Below are 13,393 nucleotides of genomic sequence, written 5' to 3' on the forward strand. Positions count from 1 at the left end.
TAGACTGGTACACCTGAGCTCACCTGGGGAACCAATGAGGATGAAGATGAGGAAGACCAGCAGAGGGTTGGATTTAACCTAGACTTTAACGAGTTCATTCATTAATCACGTCACGTCATTCAAGAGTTTACAGTAATTATTTTCCTTCCAACACAATGAAAGATGTTTTTCTCACAAGCAATCGTTCCTCCTGGAACCTTCGTATTTGCACGTTTCTGGTACGGCTGTAAATGTGACGCACAGCTACATCCGCTAACAGCAAGGAAGCCGCTTCCGTTTTCCTCTGGATTTCATTTCTGCTTCAAACCAATGTGATGCTGGAAAACACTATTGTGTTAAAGTTGTGCTAAAAGCAGCTAGCCTGTCAAAAGCTAAGCTAGCCAAAAATAGCATCTCAATGCCAACATGCAGCAGCCAATTCTAAAGTTGGCGTCCACAATCCATATTTCTAAAGAAGGTCCATGAATGATCAGAGAAACGGATAGAAAAACACTTTGCTCCAATCTGGAGAACAGATTAAAAAATATAAACTAGAAATATCTTTGATCTTCATCTCATTTATTAATAATTCAGCATCAAAAAGGGGATTTTAAATGAAAATGTTGCTGATTTGTTGACATGGTTTAACTTTTTAATGGAGTCCTTCTTCCACTGGTTTGAACATCACTGCTAACCAACAGCAGGTTCTGGTGCCGACCCGGCTGGACCCGGCCCCCTCCATAACGTGACGGCTCTATTGCTGGGCTCAGCTGACCTGAGATAAAACGTTACTCAGTTATGGACCATAAACGGTAAACTTTATGGTTCTGCAGTAAAACCAGAGCGGCGCTCCACAGGAGGCAGCTAGCTTAGGGATCACTCTTAAAATCACCACAAACACAAGTTCACCCTGGAGCCTGGAGCCCGGCCCGGTTCGTCAGGGCCCGGCCCGGTTCGTCAGGGCTCTGTGTGGGTCTGGTCCGGCCCACATCAGGCCTTTTTGTGCTGAGCTGATCCAGTTAAAGATTGACAGGAAGCGTCTCGATCCGAGTCGAAGTCTAACTAATAAAACGCGTCACAAGCAGCTGAGAAGTTGTTCATTACACAGTCGGACCGGACCGGACCGGACCGCTGGTTCTGACGGAGGCTTCCTTGTAGAACCAGATGCATTTCTTCTTTTACTTAGTCTAACAGACGGGCTGTTGTGCAGAACCAGAAACCAGAACCGCACCAGGAACGTCGTCCTGCAGGAGAGGCGAATATTTCACACCAACAACCTGACGGAGTTCAGACTAGTTATAGAAAAGAGTTTCTGAAAAACCAAAAAAACAAAGACATTCAAGATGGCTGCCGTTTTTCAAGATGGCCACCGTGGTCCTGAAGGAGAGCTAATCTTTACACTGAATTTGCTGATAAATATTTTTGTTGTGAAATCATATATAATTTCATCACTGAAAACATTTTTTATTTTTCACGACAGCCAAAGCTAACGCTAAACACATAAAATATCAGCAGAAGCTAACGCTAAACACATAAAATATCAGCAGAAGCTAACGCTAAACACATAAAATATCAGCAGAAGCTAACGCTAAACACATAAAATATCAGCAGAAGCTAACGCTAAACACATAAAATATCAGCAGAAGCTAACGCTAAACACATAAAATATCAGCAGAAGCTAACGCTAAACACATAAAATATCAGCAGAAGCTAACGCTAAACACCTGCACTTCCTGCAGCATGGCCCTTGTTGCATAACCGATCTGAACGCGTCAGAGCAGAAAGGTCCGGGACGCTCAGAGGCCAAAAATAACCCAGAGGAATCAAACCGTGACCCAAATGCAGGATGAACGCTGCAGGTATGAGCAGAACCAGGCAGAACCTCTCTGGGTCAGGAGCCGATCAGAACCATCAGTTGGATGATCTGCTGCAGCTTCCACAGACTGAAACACCTGAATGTTTGGCTGCACCGATTGCAGTTTTCTGGCCGATCACCGATCTATTACCTACCGAAACCACAATGTTGCTAAGTTGATGAGTTGCCAACAGTGAGATGACCATTGTATCGTTTCTGCTAGTCAAACTTCGCGGCGCAGAGCAGAAGAAGACAGCAGCCGATTTAAATATCTAGATCCAATCAGTGGTTAAGATCGACTTCACATGTAAAAATAGGCCAATCATCGATTTCCCAAAATTAGGGAAATCGTCATTGTTGAATCATCTGGCTGATAAATCAGTGCATCCCTACCTGAATGGGTCCAGAACCAGCAGAACCATCAGCTTTTACGATTTGATTCTGATTTTTTAGTGTCATTCAGTCCAGAATTTAAAGAACCAGAAATTTCATTTCTCTACAGAATCATTTTTTCTGAAACTAACCAGCAGAACCCAAACCCAGCCAGAGATCCAGTTAAACCCGCTGACCCCGCGACCCGAAGCTATGCTAAGCTATGCTAAGCTATGCTAAGCTATGCTAAGCTAGTCTGCATATGGCAGTTGATCAGCTGGTTGATCAACAATAACTGAAAACATTTTAAACAAAATCACAAAACTGAAAAACCCAAAACTACCAGAACCTGATGAGGAGCAGCGGACAGAACCAGAACCAGCGTCTGCACTCCACCAGCAGGTCAGAACCGGGTCAGAACCCGCTCCAGTCCAGTCACTCCACTGAGCCATTAGCAGTTGGAACTGCTGACCTTTGACCCCTGGTTGATAAAACTACACCAAGTGGTTTCAGTGGAAGGGTGTGAATATTAATGCAGCCGATTCCACCAATGGGTTCTCCAGGTCAGAGTCTCAGGTCAAAGGTCACGCTCTGGGGTGTGAATACTTTCTAGAGAGTTGTGCTACGTTTTTATCTGGTAGGAAACAGGATCAACTGGAGGCCCGACTGGGACCATCAGGGACCGGTCCAGAATCAACAGAACCAGCAGGGACCGGTCCAGAACCAGCAGGGACCGGTCCAGAATCAACAGGGACCGGTCCAGAATCAACAGAACCATCAGGGACCGGTCCAGAACCAGCAGGGACCGGTCCAGAACCAGCAGGGACCGGTCCAGAATCAACAGAACCAGCAGGGACCGGTCCAGAACCAGCAGGGACCGGTCCAGAATCAACAGGGACCGGTCCAGAATCAACAGAACCATCAGGGACCGGTCCAGAACCAGCAGGGACCGGTCCAGAATCAACAGAACCATCAGGGACCGGTCCAGAACCATCAGGGACCGGTCCAGAATCAACAGAACCATCAGGGACCGGTCGACCGGTCCAGAATCAACAGAACCAGCAGGGACCGGTCCAGAACCAGCAGAACCAGCAGGGACCGGTCCAGAACCACCAACCGACTCCAGCCATAACGGGTCGGGTCAGGCGGAGAAGAGGAGGGACCTGGTGACGTTTCCGGTCAGGCTACCGTGAAGGAGAGGAGTCAAAGTCCTGTCCAGGTGAGAGGCGGCTGCAGGTGTCCGCCCAGCAGGAAGTTGGATCATTTCAGAATAAAAGCCTCGTCAGACATGAGAACAAAAGCAGAGCAGTAGGAGAGATAATGGCAGCAGCTCCACAACAATGACAGCCCTTATATAACCCTGAAACCACAACACTGCAGCTCCGGAACCACAGCCGAACCCATCAGAACCGGCGAACCCATCAGAGACAGCATGCCGTTTCAGTCAGGACCTGTCCGCCGGTTCTGGTTCCCAGGCTCGGCGGCAGCTCCGGTTTGTAACCGGTCCCGGTTCCCCGGCTCCTGTCAGCCCGCAGGCCCCAGCAGGGCTCCCGTTGCCGGAGTCAGACCACAGCAGCACAGCCTCCCGCGTCTCGGTGCTCCCAGCGCGGATGACCGGTTCGGACCCAGCTCCGGCGGATGACCGGTTCCGATCCAGCTCCACCCCACCATGATGAACCACGTCCCCCACACACCCACCGCCTCCCGCGGGTCCAGCTCGGCTTAAATCACCTCATTTTTACATGGACTTTGGTGGGAGCAGCTGGAGACAAAGCTGGGCAATCAGCGCGAAGTGGAGGTAGTCATAATGTTCTGCTCGAATCGATGCGGAACAATCAGGTGTTCGGCTGTCGGTTCGGTACCGACAGGTTCTGGAACCGGGATGCTGAGCAGTGTAGCCCCCGCCAGCTAGCTAACCGCTCGGTCTCACTGATCAGAACCTCCCCGGTGCTGAAGCCGGTTCTTACCTGGCTCCTCTGGACTGACCTGCCGGAACTCAGTTTGGGTCGAACCGAATGTAGAACCGCGCAGCTTCAGCCGGCCGTCCTCCGGTAGGCTGCGTCCCTCCACTGGCGGCTTCCTCCGCTCTCTTCCCGAGCAGCAGCTTCCCTCTCCGGCAGCGATCCTGGGAAACGGCCCCGTGACGTCACACGCTGCCTTTATAGTCCCGGGCGGGGCGGGACCGGCCGCAGGGGGCGCTGTTTCCAACCGCAGCCTTTAAGTCGAACAAAAGAAACACAAAGGCGCTCCTGAAAGAGTTAATGATTCATGACTGCCAAATACTTCAATAAAAATCTGAAAGGTGCGGCGTGCAAATGTAGCCCGCCCCTGACAACCGAATGTTGGGTTTTTATTTGTGAATATATAAGTTACACTTGCTAAATGTAATTATTGACATGCGCTTTTCAGTGAGTTCCTCCTTTATTAAGTTATATTAGTATCAGTTTTGTTTTTTAAATGAAATGTAAGCATCTTTGCGTGTCCTGTATGATATTATTTTTCATAATTTGGCTCCTGTCCTCCTGTAAGCCGAGGTCTTAGTCTGAAACTGAAACTAGATGTTTCTTTGTGGAGCCAGAGGCTCTTCTGTTCTCCTCCTGCCTTGGGAATCAAAGGGCCGCTTGTTTCAGTCGCAGATAAAAGCTCATCGGAGCTGCGAACGTGGAGAACCAGATCATGTCACCAGCCTCCAGGTCGCCCCGGCGCTGCAGGAACCTCTCCCTGTTCTCACCATGTTTACTGCCGTCACAAAGCTGTGGCTGCCTTTCGTTAAATAAATGATTAAACTTGTTTCTGCTTTATAACGTATATGACGGTGGTACTGGTGGTACTACACCGTTTACTTTACCTGATCAGCTTTCGCTCTAACTTTACTAAACGTTTGGGCCCAAAAACATTTGCAGTTTATGTTCAGTGCATCTTCATCTTTTTCATGTTGTTTCCACCTGTTTCCCCTGAAGACACTAAACACGTGGAAATGAAATGCACTTCACTGTAAAACTATATTTACTGACTCAACTTGACTTTTTCCTTGTTTTCACTCGACTGTCAGCTTCTAAACACTCGATCAAAACTATTGATATGACTTTACTGAACTGTCTTCAGCCATTATATTAAATGAAAAATAATTAGTTCAAACTCACTTTAAAAAGTTTTCACATCACCTTAACTGGCTTAATAAAAATGTTCCATGCTTTTAGCAGCTGCGGTAAAGTTTGGACAAATATTCATCTTATTGGCTGATAATGAAATTCTGTATTATTAAATAATATTTCAAGGTTAAAGTCAATGTTTACTTTTTATGCAATACATTTTTTACTTTTAACGTTCATTCAAATGATGTCTAAACAACAAACTGAAAGTTTTTACGAAAATGATTTTATTGAATTCTGGAAAATTCATGGAAAGTTATAATTTCCCAGAAGTAAAAAGATCATTTATAGCTCTTGAAAATCCATGACTTCAAATTCACGTTTTAAGGTTTCAGGAGGAAAATAATTTAAAAATGTAGAAAATTAGAAATACAGTCGTATTAACGCTGATAACTACTGAGAAGAAAAAAATGTTAATAAACTTTCTAGGACACAAAGTCTTTAAACATTTTAAATGTCTCTTTAAAATAGTTTAAAACAACGTTGGAAATATTTAAGCCAGGAACAAATAAAAACGTAGATATTCTAATTAGATCGCGGTTTATCCACAACATTCAAACCGCGGCGGTATTTCTGTCAGTATCGGTTTGATTTGTTTGATTTGTAAAATGGTTTTCATCTTGTTTTTACTTTTGTCTTTTGAATTTGCACATAACTTTGCATTTTGTCCGATATCCTTTGAAATATTAAAGTAGTTTACTAACTAAATACTTTTGGTATGTCGCAGCATGCGGCGCTCCACCCACCTGTCGGTTTAAACTCTAAATAATCATCAGATGATCGACCAGCAAACAGGAAACGGCGGTGGTTGGGTCATGGGTTGCCAGGTCGAGTCAGGGATCCACCGCTGGTGCCTCTGCAGCGCTGCTCGAGGGAGAAGGACCTCGCTGGAGCAAACAGGAAGGGGCGGGACGGACCGCTGGCAGCCTCAGACCTTATTTGGAAATGGGACCATTACCCTCCGGAAGTGTAGGGGGCGCCATTTCCTATATTATCCACGTTCTCCCGTTTTAATTTTCTTGTGTAATCTGTGGCATATCTTCATCTGTAGGAAGGAGTTTCTCTCTCGGGATGTATTTGAACTTCTCTCTTTTTTATTTACTTCAGCGCAGCTCAGTTTTGATCACATGCTGTAGCTTTCTCTGTAAATCTGCTCCTTAGTCGCATCTTTTCGTGTTTGCTACTGCCTCTAGTGGCGTGGGGTGGTAGCACAACTAATATAATTACATTACTAAATCAGAATACCACAACGTCTTTATTATACATTAATTTTTAATTTGCTTAAGGAAGTAGAGCTAATTAAATGAGATAAGACCTCAGAGGGGTTCCAGTTTCTCTCGATGGTCAACCTGTTGAAACTGATTCAAATATGAAATACTTTGTGTCGTTCCTGGACAGTCGGCTCAGCGCTGCTGAAAACACTGGAAATGTTTTCAGAGACTCTACCTTTGAAGAAGATGTAGTGATTTTGGGTTGACCCACTAGAGGTTGTGTACAAAACGATGTTTTAACTTTTCATCTCCTGCTTTGGTCACATGAGCTGCAGAATAACAGACAAACTGGTAAGAATACTTTGAATGGGAGGTAAAACATCATGTCTGTCTCAACTGTTTGCTGAAAGAACATGGAAGATGGTAGGAACATTTCAGCAGATCATCCATCCTGTTTATTCATCAGTTTGACCTCTGACCTCATGAAGGTGTTACTGTTTCCTCAGATACCTGAGAACATTAGACGTCATTTATCATTTTTAACAAACTTAATGATAACATTTACCTACAGTATGCTAAGTGTTTTACTCTATGAACTAATTGTTGATAATATGATTTCCTGCAACAGACAGGTGACCCGTCCAGGTGACCCCACCTCTCGCCCGGAACATTAGCTGGAGAGGCAGCAGCTCCTGCTGAGCCCTTATGGACAAGGTGATGGATGGATGGATGATGGATGGATGGATGATGGATGGATGGATGGATGGATGGATGGATGGATGGATGGATGGATGGATGGATGATGGATGGATGATGGATGGATGGATGATGGATGGATGATGTTTTATTTTATGGTTTTTAAGGAAATTTCCCCCTCAGTAGATTAAATAGTTTCATCTCATTTTTCTTCCATATGAAACAATAATAATATTTTTTGTGCCACATAAGCAAAAATCCTCAGGATGTGAATTTCTGGTCATTAATTTTTGCTCATATCTGGTTGTAACTTATTTGCTTTTCTTCTGTGAACCTAATTCATTTGTTCATTATTGACTTTTGCTCAATAAAGTTAGTTATTTATACATTGTAAATGGTATTTTTATCATAGTTGAACTTGTTGCTTTTCATGTTACCAGGGTAACTAATGAAGGGGACCAGAGACACAGAGAAACATCCAGATCCTTACACAAGATATTAACATGTTGGAATAAAGATTGGCTTTTATCTGAGCACTATATATAAAATGATTTCACTTTAAAAATGGAGGTGATTTTTAGAAAACATTTGTGAATAAAACTCAGACTAAATATATCATAACTTATATGTAATATTTATTATTTTAAAACTTAAATATAGAACAGATTTCTAGTGTAATATCCACTTTAGAAAATCTTTCTAAAAACATTAATGAAAAGTCTCAATTTAAAAAATGTTTGTTTCAAAATCATGAATTGATATTTATTTTGAATTTCTTTTACAGAAAGTCATTACAGGGAAAACTTTATACACCATTATGAAATTAATCTCACGTTATTTGTGGGAGTGAAATAGATTATTATTATTATTAACATGATTTTTAAACAAAAGTTTTCTTCTCAGACTAGAGAACTGATAAATTATTGTTAGATTTTTGGTTCATAAAGTCACAACATTTATAGTTTCTTTTAAAAGGACATTTTAATCCCATTAGTATTTTTATTTTTCAAATGTAGCATCAAACATTTTTATGACTTTTTATACATGCCATATTGTCCTGAACTTGGTCTTTGTTATTATATCAAACTAACCTTTAGCTGCATAAAACAGATGTTTTATTAAATCATGTCTCTATTAGTCAAATGACAGACTGATAATTAATTATTAGAACATTTTAATGTGTATTTTCTTTCATCTTGGAAATATAGCAAAGTTCACAGAGCGAGCTGTCGCCAAAGATAAATAAATAAAAAATAGAATAGAATAAAATTAGTTTTCAAAAGTATTGAAAATCGGCTGCCACCTTATCGTGGTGGAGGGGTTTGAGTGTCCCAATGATCCTAGGAGCTATGCTGTCTGGGGCTTTATGCCCCTGGTAGGGTCACCCAAGGCAGACAGGTCCTAGGTGAGGAACCAGACAAAGTGCAGCCCGAAGACCCCTATGATGAGTAATAACTTTGGACTGCGTTTTCCCTCGCCCGGACGCGGGTCACCGGGGCCCCACTCTGGAGCCAGGCCTGGAGGTGGGGCACGATGGCGAGCGCCTGGTGGCCGGGCTTTTACCCACGGAGCCCGGCCGGGCTCAGCCCGAAGAGGAGACGTGGGTCCCCCTTCCGATGGGCTCACCACCTGTCCGAGGGGCCAAAGGGGTCGGGTGCATTGTGCTATGGGCGGCAGCCAAGGGAGGGGACCCTGGCGGTCTGATCCTCGGCTGCAGAATCTGGCTCTTGGGACGTGGAACGTCACCTCTCTGGTGGGGAAGGAGCCGGAGCTAGTGTGCGAGGCTGAGAGGTTCCGGCTAGAAATAGTCGGCCTCACCTCGACGCATGGCTCTGGTTCTGGAACCAGTCTCCTTGAGAGGGGCTGGACGTACTTCCACTCTGGAGTTGCCCACGGTGAGAGGCGCCGGGCTGGAGTGGGCATACTTGTTGCCCCCCATTTGGGCGCCTGTACGTTGGGGTTCACCCCGTTGAACGAGAGGGTAGCCTCCCTCCGCCTACGGGTGGGGGGACGGGTTCTGACTGTTGTTTGTGCTTACGGGCCGAACGGCAGTTCAGATTACCCACCCTTCTTGGAGTCCTTAGAGGGGGTACTGGAGAGTGCCCCTCCTGGGGACTCCCTTGTTCTGCTGGGAGACTTCAACGCTCACGTGGGCAATGACAGTGAGACCTGGAGAGGCGTGGTTGGGAGGAACGGCCCCCCCGATCTGAACCCAAGCGGTGTTGTTGTTGGACTTCTGTGCTCGTCACGGATTGTCCATCACGAACACCATGTTCAGGCATAAGGGCGTCCATATGTGCACTTGGCACCAGGTCGCCCTAGGCCGCAGTTCGATGATTGACTTTGTCATCGTCTCATCGGATTTGCGGCCGTATGTCTTGGACACTCGGGTGAAGAGAGGTGCGGAGCTGTCCACTGACCACTACCTGGTGACGAGTTGGCTCCGGTGGTGGGGGAGGAAGCCGGTCAGACCTGGCAGGCCCAAACGTATAGTGAGGGTCTGCTGGGAACGTCTGGCGGAGTCCCCTGTGAGACGGAGCTTCAACTCTCATCTCCGGCAGAACTTCGAACACGTTCCGGGGGAGGTGGGGGACATTGAGTCTGAGTGGACCATGTTCCGTACCTCCATTGCCGAGGCGGCCTATCGGAGCTGCGGCCGCAAGGTTGTTGGTGCCTGTCGCGGCGGCAACCCTCGAACCCGTTGGTGGACACCTTCGGTGAGGGATGCTGTCAAGCTGAAGAAGGAGTCCTACCGGGCCTTTTTGGCCTGTGGGACTCCAGAAGCAGCTGATGGGTACCGGCGGGCGAAACGGCATGCGGCTCGGGTTGTCGCTGAGGCAAAAACTCGGGCGTGGGAGGAGTTTGGAGAGGCCATGGAGACAGACTTCCGTACGGCTTCGAGGCGATTCTGGTCCACCATCCGGCGTCTCAGGAGGGGGAAGCAGTGCAGCACCAACACTGTTTATAGTGGGGATGGTGCGCTGCTGACCTCAACTCGGGACGTTGTGGGCCGGTGGGCGGAATACTTCGAAGACCTCCTCAATCCCACCAACATGCCTTCTGTTGAGGAAGCTGAGCATGGGGACTCTGGGCTGGGCTCTCCAATCTCTGGGGACGAGGTCGCCGAGGTGGCCAAAAAGCTCCTCGGTGGCAGGGCCCCGGGGTGGCAGGGCCCCGGGGGTGGATGAGATCCGCCCGGAGTTCCTTAAGGCTCTGGATGTTGCGGGGTTGTGTTGGCTAACGCGACTCTGCAATATCGCATGGACATCGGGGGCAGTTCCCCTGGACTGGCAGACTGGGGTGGTGGTCCCCCTGTTTAAAAAGGGGGACCGGAGGGTGTGCTCCAATTACAGTGGGTCACACTCTTAAGCCTCCCTGGTAAGGTCCATTCAGGGGTCCTGGAGAGGAGGGTCCGTCGGATAGTCGAACCTCGGATTCAGGAAGAGCAGTGTGGTTTTCGTCCTGGTCGTGGAACACTGGACCAGCTCTACACCCTCAGCGGGGTCCTGGAGGGTTCTGGGAGTTCGCCCAACCAGTCTACATGTGTTTTGTGGACTTGGAGAAGGCATTCGACCGTGTCCCTCGGGGGGCTCTGTGGGGGGTACTCCGGGAGTATGGGGTACCGGGCCCTTTGATACGGGCTGTCAGGTCCCTGTATGACCGGTGTCAGAGTCTGGTCCGCATTGCCGGCAGTAAGTCGGGCTCGTTTCCGGTGAGAGTTGGACTCCGCCAAGGCTGCCCTTTGTCACCGATTCTGTTCATTACTTTTATGGACAGAATTTCTAGGCGCAGCCGAGGTGTTGAGGGGATCCGTTTTGGTGGCCTTAGGATCGCATCTCTGCTTTTTGCGGATGATGTGGTCCTGTTGGCTTCATCGGAACGTGATCTGCAGCTCTCACTGGAGCGGTTCGCAGCCGAGTGTGAAGCGGCCGGGATGAGGCTCAGTGCCTCCAAATCCGAGGCCATGGTCTTGAGCCGGAAAAGGGTAGAGTGCCTTCTCCGGGTCAGGGGGGTCGTCCTGCCTCAAGTGGAGGAGTTTAAGTATCTGGGGATCTTGTTCACGAATGAGGGAAGAAGGGAGCGGGAGATCGACAGGCGGATTGGGGCAGCGTCTACTGTGAAGCGGGCGCTGTACCGGTCCGTCGTGGTGAAGAGAGAGCTGAGCCAAAAAGCGAAGCTCTCGATTTACCAGTCGATCTACGTTCCCACCCTCATCTATGGTCATGAGCTTTGGGTCATGACCGAAAGAACGAGATCACGGGTACAAGCAGCCGAAATGGGTTTCCTCCTCCGCAGGGTGGCTGGGCTCTCCCTTAGAGATGGGGTGAGAAGCTCGGTCATCCGGGAGGGACTCAGAGTAGAGCCGCTGCTCCTCCACGTCGAGAGGAGCCAGTTGAGGTGGCTCGGGCATCTGGTAAGGATGCCTCCTGGACGCCTCCCTGGTGAGGTGTTCCGGGCACGTCCCACCGGGAGGAGGCCTCGGGGAAGACCCAGGACACGCTGGAGGGATTACGTCTCTCGGCTGGCCTGGGAACACCTTGGGATTCCCCCGGAGGAGCTGGAAGAAGTGGCTGGGGAGAGGGAAGTCTGGGCCTCCCTTCTGAAGCTGCTGCCCCCGCGACCCGACCCCGGATAAGCGGAAGAAAATGGATGGATGGATGGATGGATGAAGTATTGAAATAATTTTGTTTTCACTGAACAAATATCTCCAGCAGAAATACTTTACTGTACATTTAAAATAATCTGCTTTGGTGTAGTTGTAGTTTTTAGCAGCAGAATGCAAACAGTGACCAGTCCGCCATTTTGGATGTGGATTTCTGGTCCAATCCTGAACCCTGGTGTGACTTGACTGAGTCCGGTGGGACCCATAGACATAATATCAGAGTAAACCCGCATTGGCTGCTCCAGGAAATACGGCGGCCATCTTGGAGAGGTCGTCCCTCCTACTTTGTTCAACCAAACAGCAGAAGATGCCTCAGCACTGAGGATATTGTTGTTCTGATCGATGGATTATTGATGTGAGGCTCCACAGACAACATTTCACAAGTAAGATGGACATATTATTGTGTATATATTGTGATTAGAATATTACTTTACTGTATTTATGTCCACCGGCTAATAGATACCAGCTAATATTAGCTACAGTGCTTGGTGTAATACGGGTTCAGCCGCTATGAAGGATAACTGAGATTCTGTAAATCTAAAATAATTAATTATTCTCTAACATTGACTTAGATTATCTGACACAAGAGCCTATATTAGAAATGAAACAATATAACACATATTATAAAACTTATATTATGTGTTATAACATTCACCAGCAAAGTTTACACAGGTGGTAAAGACTATTATTTATATGTAATTCTTTCACTAGTAAGATACATCCCAAATCTTCCGTTTTTGTTTTGAAGGTTTCCTAAAGACACGATGTGAGGAAGAAGAGGGAGAATCTATAAAGAGAGACGGATTCACTGATGAATCTCACATCGGAGTTTGGACTCAATCTCAGCTGCTGAGTCTCTGAAGATAGAACTAGTCGGCTGGAAAACATATATATATATGTACAGTATATACATACATATAAACATGTATCCAATATATATTATTCAGTATTAATCATTATTTATTTGTTTGTATAGTTATATAAATATGTATTGATCTTACTAAATAATGTATTAAATAACTTATGAACGGCTGTGTGCTTTGTAATCTGCTCATCATTCATCAATATCAGAATATTCCATTCCTATTCTATTGTTATAGCCACTAAGCATATTTAAATATGCTGAACTATGTATTAAAAACATATTAAATAATACAATTGTTTATAAATGTAGCTTTGATAGATGATTGAATATGGATTCCAGTAACAAAAAAGCGTGTTATGATCGATTAAATGCTCTGATACGTCATTGAGCTGCTAAACACAATGGTGGACCGCTCCAAGATGGCCGCCCTAAATCTCGTCAGCGGCAACAGGCGAGAGCGGCCATGAGGGTCTATCCCTGTATTATGTCTATGGGGCTGAGCGCTGGGACCGGGCAGCATGAAGGCGATGAGCTTCCGCACCGCTACACGCATGCGCTGAAGTGAATGCAGCTCCGCTCATTCAACATGTAGAACTTCTA

General features: G+C 46.7%; 1 protein-coding gene across 17 annotated transcripts in view; it reads right to left on the reverse strand.

Annotated features, from left to right (window-relative positions):
• myo6a (myosin VIa) overlaps positions 1-4,353 on the reverse strand; it is a 31,753-nt gene extending 27,400 nt beyond the window's left edge. For 14 of the 17 annotated variants that reach the window (XM_081602648.1, XM_081602643.1, XM_081602646.1 and 11 more), the window contains exon 1: positions 4,174-4,353. The gene's annotated coding sequence lies outside the window, so the exon portion shown is untranslated. The remainder of the gene's footprint in view (positions 1-4,173) is intronic. The other 3 variants (XM_081602650.1, XM_081602649.1, XM_081602635.1) reach the window with 2 other exon arrangements.
• Positions 4,354-13,393: the final 9,040 nt, after the last annotated feature.

The sequence above is a fragment of the Poecilia reticulata genome, chromosome 21 (assembly GCF_904066995.2).
Source record: "Poecilia reticulata chromosome 21, P_reticulata-male-v2, whole genome shotgun sequence".
In the NCBI taxonomy this organism is placed as follows: Eukaryota; Metazoa; Chordata; class Actinopteri; order Cyprinodontiformes; family Poeciliidae; genus Poecilia; species Poecilia reticulata.